At 42.3% G+C, this 6,000-nt stretch overlaps 1 protein-coding gene across 2 annotated transcripts in view; it reads left to right on the top strand.

The window, feature by feature from the left end:
- Nucleotides 1–870: 870 nt before the first annotated feature.
- Nucleotides 871–6,000, top strand: part of ITGAV (integrin subunit alpha V) — a 135,495-nt gene continuing 130,365 nt past the window's right edge. Inside the window, exon 1 of one of the 2 annotated variants that reach the window (XM_089329030.1) lies at nucleotides 871–1,039. The gene's annotated coding sequence lies outside the window, so the exon portion shown is untranslated. The remainder of the gene's footprint in view (nucleotides 1,040–6,000) is intronic. The other variant, XM_089329032.1, reaches the window with a different exon arrangement.

Raw genomic sequence — 6,000 nt, 5'->3', positions numbered from 1 at the left:
AGTTAGAGAGGCAGAGGCAGAAGGAGAGAGAGAGAGAGAGAGAGAGAGAGAGAGAGAGAGATTGAGAGCGCAAGCGAACTCTTCCATCTGCTAGTTTACTTCCCAAATGGCCACAACGGCTGGAGCAGCACTGATCTGAAGCCAGAAGCCAGGAGCTTCTTCGGGTCTCCCATGTGGGTGCAGGGGCCCAAGGACTTGGACCATCTTCTATTGCTTTCCCAGGCCACAGCAGAGAGCTGGATCGGAAGTGGAGCAGCCAGGACTTGAACCAGCGCCCATATGGGATGCTGGCACTGCAGGTGGTGGCTTTGCCTGCTACACCACAGTGCCGACCCCTCTCTCTCTTTTTAAAGATGTATTTATTTATTTGAAAGGCAGAGTTACAGTGAGGCAGAGGCAGAGAGAGAGAGGTCTCCCATCCGGTGGTTCACTCCCCAAATGACCACAAAAGCCACAGTTGTACCCATCTGAAGGTAGGATCCTGGAGCTTCTGCTAAGTCTCCCACGTGGGTACAGGGGCCCTAGTACTTAGGTCATCTTCTACTGCTTTCCCAAACACATTAGCAGGGAGTTGAATGGGTGCCCATATGGTGTTGCTGGCACTGCAGGCTGCAGCTTTACCTGCTACGCCACAGCGCTTTCCCGACAAACTTCTCTTGGTTGTTTAAGCCGCTGTTATTTTTGTTGTTGAGTGTTAAGTGCCTAAGCACAATTTAAAACTGATAAAATCTAGAATTGTGTAAATAATCTCCAGTTAATGCAGTGCTTTGGATTGGATGCAGCCTCTCCAAAATTCAGGTGTTGCCAGTGTGGCAGGATGAAGAGGTGGGACCTCATGATTAGGCTACTTCCTGGTGGATGTGATTAAGTCCCTTATAAAAGAGGTTTCACAAAGCCTTTGTTGAGTGCACTTGCCCTTCGCCTCTGCCACAGCGTTCTTCCTCTCCAGACCATCTTGGAAGCAGAGACCAGTACGTCACCAGACAAGGCACCGTCCATCAGCAATCCCAGACTTCTGAGCCTCTGGGACTGTGAGAAAGTAAGTTTGGTTCTTTATAAATGGTATGATCTCAGATGTCTTGTTATAGCTGCACAAAACAGACACACAACATGCCTTTTTTAGCTTGGAAATGCTTTGTGATTATTATCAGGGCTCAGTAAAATGATACCCCCAAATATGTTAAGTTTTGGGAGACACAACAGTTTGATCTAAAGAAAGTTCTAGGCATTAAAAGTAGGCTCAGAAGCAAGGTCCCTCTAAGCCTTCTTGCTCTTCTCCCCACAAACACAGGAAGATGGCTCTCTGGAATGCCCTTTACCTGTAGTAAGATCAGTGCCAAAGGGAGCAATTGTTTTTCCTTCCTCCCCTTGATCCCATTATCCATCTCAGATAACTGAAGGTTGTAATTACAACTGGACAACTTTCTAGAGAATGTCTTCCCTTGGGCCCATCCAAATTCCAAAGAATCTGTTTCTGGGGTCATTTGTGGTTCTAATAATCATTTAGATGCCCTGAAATTGTCTACATCCCTCCATTCCCCCATCCCATATGGATAAAGGAGTATATGAGTTTCTGAACAACATTAAGCAGGTGGGTAATCCCACTCCTGTGATTACCCCCACCCCCATGCTGTGGTCTTCCCCTCTTGCACCTTAATCAGTTGCAGTCTTTGTGCTCCTATTTAGTCTCTGTCAGTTTGTTCCATCAAACCTTCCGAAGGTGGAGGGGATGTTTCCCTTTGTCCACAGAATACCCTTGTTACTGCCAGCATTTTTTTCCCATGATTTAACTATAGGGGGCCCAAATTTCAGTGTTTACAACTTTCTTTCATTTAATTGCCATTCTAATCCATACTGAGAAAGGTGTCCCATATTAAAGTATGATTACTATACATGTCATTTCCAACTGAGTCTCACATTTTTCCTTTTCCCACTTTCATCATACCTGGCTCTTTTGTGAAGAAGCTTCAACTGCTTCTGAATAAATGCAGTGCCATTAGAGGCACTTTCTCCATCACCAAAGAGAAGAAAATTTGCGTAACCTATAAATGGCAGCTCTACAAAAGGCAATTCTAACTAGCTCAATGTATCTTTCCATAGTTCACTACCTGTATGCTCCTTTTTGAAAATGATTGTTTATGTTCATTTTATTTGAAAGGCAGAGTGACAGACAGTGGGAGAGAAAGAGATTTTTCCATCTGTTGGTTCATTGCCTAAATGTCCACAACAGCCAGGACTGAGCAAGGCCGAAGCCAAGAGCCCAGAACTCATCCAAGTCTCTCATGGGTGCCAGGGACCCGAGTACTTGAACCATCATCTGTTGTTTCCAAGAATGCATTAACAGAAAGCTGGATCAGAAGCAGGTTCGCTGGAACCCAGACTGTCACTCTAATATGTCACTTGGGATGCAGACATCCGAGGCGGTGGCTCAACCCACTGAACCACAACGCACACCATGTGTATGCTCGTTCAAACTATGGTTTGACATTCCTAACTCCAGACTTTTGCCTGTTGTCCATTTATTGGCTTTCTTCACAATTACACCTCAGTTGTCTTGTGTGCCTGGGTATTCATTTTCCCTTGCTATATTTGTCTACTGAATTTCCTATAGCCTAGATGTTTGTGTCACCCCTTCTTGTACCCAAGCTGGGCCAGGTGATTTCCTAGAAAACTCATGGGTGTTTTACTTATTTGGATAGATTTTGCTTGGGTGTCATAGGTACCTGAAATTTCTGCACTCCAAGGCAAGAACTTTTTGGGGAGTTTTCACTGTTGTGCTGTTGGCTGGAGATCTATCCTCCACTTGTCCTGATTGATCAAGATCACTTTCCAGGGCCTGGTTCCTTTTCACAGTCTGCTTTGTCTTGTTTCCAGATGAAAGTCCTGGAATCTTTAAGCTATGTATCCTACTTGACCATCATTCATGCTCTGCTTGATGAAAGCCTCTTTCCATGGTTCTCAATCAACGATAAGACCCAACTTGGATTTTGGGCTTCGAATACCTGGCCTTCACTAAACTTACTGTGCAGTATCCAAATTTAACTTCTGATAGTTTGGACCTTTATCCTGGAAACTGAAACAACAGTCCTGGCTTAATAAAAATCATGCTAGCCCTTTATTAACTCCCCTCCTTCCCTTAGGGTTACTTTTTCTAACTAGGAAGAGTCTGCACTGGGGCCCCGGGAGAGAGCAAAGAGATCTCTGTGTGGACCACTTGGTTATGGATGGGATAGGCAAGGATGCCTAACAGAAACTAACAAAAGAATATCCTGAAGAGTACTTCCCCCAAATAAGGCTTCAGGAAGTTCCTGTAATAAAAGCAATCTCTGAAGTCTAAGACACATAAGGAAATAATTTGTCATGAGCAAGAGCCACAGAAACTATAATCGAGGAAGTATCTCCAAGAACTTGAGAAAAGAGAATAATATGTAATAGGCTACAGAATAAATATTTTTTGGAAGTAAGGAAATACATGAATGAAGGAAGAAAAACAAGGGAAAAACCAAATTACAATGAAAAAGGAGCAGGTGGACTTGAAGGACCAGAAAAGAACTAGAAAAGAAAAATATATTCACTGCTTGAAGCAACTCAGCTAGAAAGTGAACTGAGCTCAAAACTCGGCATTTTCTGTCCCTCACTCTATTGTCTAAATATCAAAACGCACCAAATCCCTACAGACCAAAACCTAAGTTAATGATTTACACAGGAAAATCTCCCTCTGTTGACTTGATGAAGTCTCTTTGGAGTGAGCATATTACTAAATCCCATATGCTGAGATAAAACAACAGTAAACCCTGGCTTTTCTATAGGGAATTAACAAGTAACAACAACAACAAAGTTTTTAAAATGGTAAGGTCAACAAAGAATTTAACGAATTAAATGAACAGACCTATCAGCAGCTGGGACAATGAATGACACCCGTCATCTACTTTTCCTTTAAACTTCTAAAGTAATTGCCATTTGTTGTGAGTAGTTATTTGCATGAGTGGAAAAGGAGTCTGGGCAAGATTATGGGGTGGAGATGGATCACTTAGCTTCATGTGAAGGTGATATTTAAGAAGAGAGGCAGAGGTTATTTACTGTTTTAAACAAATTCATATTCTGATGTATTTTTCTACCAATTATTCTAGCTCCCTAATTATTCTACCAATCCTTTCGGTCAATTTATAGATGATTACTCCAAACTGGACAACAATGGAAATTGAAAATCAGTTTGCTCAAGTTTATTGCTTTACAGCCCTGGCAGTAATCAAATCACTGAAGCATGTTACTTTGGGCCCCATCCAGCTCATGGAGCTGGAATTTTTATATTAAACTTTTCTTGTAAGATTTGTTGTGTTGAATATTTAACAAATACACTGTTTTCAGTCATCTCCAGTGTAAATGAAATCGGAAATGACTCCCTAAAATCTACACCACAATGTGGCCCTTTAAAGTTCCCCAGAAGCGCCATCTGGGGTGCCACATATGCTACCAGAATTTGGGGTGCTATACAATATCACAATATGCTTACTAATAAATCCCCAATATTAATAAACCTGAGAGGGTTCTTGCCTAATATTTAGAGAAGAATCTAAATACTGGCACAGATAAACAAGGCAGCATGGTACATTTTAAGCCTTTATTTAGTGAGAAAGATGCATAGAAAAGTGAGAGCGTTATGTAAGGGGTGGGGGGTAAAATCTGGGTTCATACCAAGCACCAGGAACCAGCCACGTGGAGGAGCATCTAGGCCAGGAAGCCTAGGGCTGGTAGCCTGAAGGCCACGCGCTCTGGAGGTGCAGGGCTACAGCAAGCCCCCTCGTGGCAAGAGGCCAGGGAAGAAGAGAAGGGCTGGACACACCGTGTCCCAGCCTTTTAACCCACTTCCAAAGGGGAGTGGTTAATTAACCTGATTGGTTGGTGGGCACCCAGGTGTGGCTAGGTAGGGGCAAGAGGTCACACAGGGGCGTGGCAAAGGTGTGGTCGTCCAACTCACAAACCTAATCAGTTTTAACCTATATGCCTGCCTACTTCATAAAGACTTACAAAGGTGGTCATAAATGACAAATGTGTTGTCTTGTGCTTCTCATCGATGAGTTTTATTGAACAGGTACACTTAGCTGTGCATTCACAGAATCTCAATGCAGTTAACATCTCATTCAGTTCTTTCATTATGTCTCCTTTTGTCTCATATAAAGTGTTCAAAATGTTAGTGAACACAGAATAAAATGTGGGAGTTACATGGCTGATGTCAGGCAGTAAATGGGATCAAATGAATGTGATACATGCCTCTTCTAAGTCTTTCTTGATTACAGGGCTGATTGTATTTCCTCTCCTCCAAATCTGCAGAAACCTTTAAAAAGGTGTTTATTAAAATGGAAACAAAGTAGGAGTCTACACAATCTTATATAGCTACAAAGGACCAATTTTGAATTTTTTGTGCTTTCCTTGTGCAATTTGATTTTAGTTTTCATTAGGTCACCAGAAATGGGAGAATTTAAGGGCACTCACATTGGGTCAACTGTTGACCCCAGGCTATACTCAACAACTGAGCTAAGCAGGTCATAGACACACGCACTCTGGAAAAGCTTCCTGCAGATAGTCATTCAACAAGAGAAGGAAGCAAGGTCATCCTTTCAGGTCATTACATTCTAGTCCAATGACCAGTGGTAATTAATTGTATTGTGTTCCCATCGTAAAAATAAACGAGGAGGAAGTGCAGTAGGTTGTAAATGCCCTAGGCATTCTTGGAATTTAATCTAGCTCCTTTGAATAGTGAAAAGGAAATGAAAGCTTCACTTTCTCCCAGAATGAAACCAGGTTATAACAGGCAGCAGACCTGTAACTACACATTCAGCCTACCACTAAACGAGTCCTTAAGTTTGATAGCTTTTGATAACAAAAGTAGAAGCTTTACAAAATAAAGTGTAACCATGGCCTATATTCTCTCAGAAGATATACATTACTTGTAAGACCAACACAAAACGTCTCCTAGCTAAGCATTTTGGAAGAAAGGCA

This window comes from Oryctolagus cuniculus, chromosome 3 (genome assembly GCF_051225735.1).
Source record: "Oryctolagus cuniculus isolate XC-2025 breed Fujian yellow rabbit chromosome 3, ASM5122573v1, whole genome shotgun sequence".
Taxonomy (NCBI): Eukaryota; Metazoa; Chordata; class Mammalia; order Lagomorpha; family Leporidae; genus Oryctolagus; species Oryctolagus cuniculus.
This window is presented reverse-complemented; position numbering and strand designations above follow the sequence as displayed.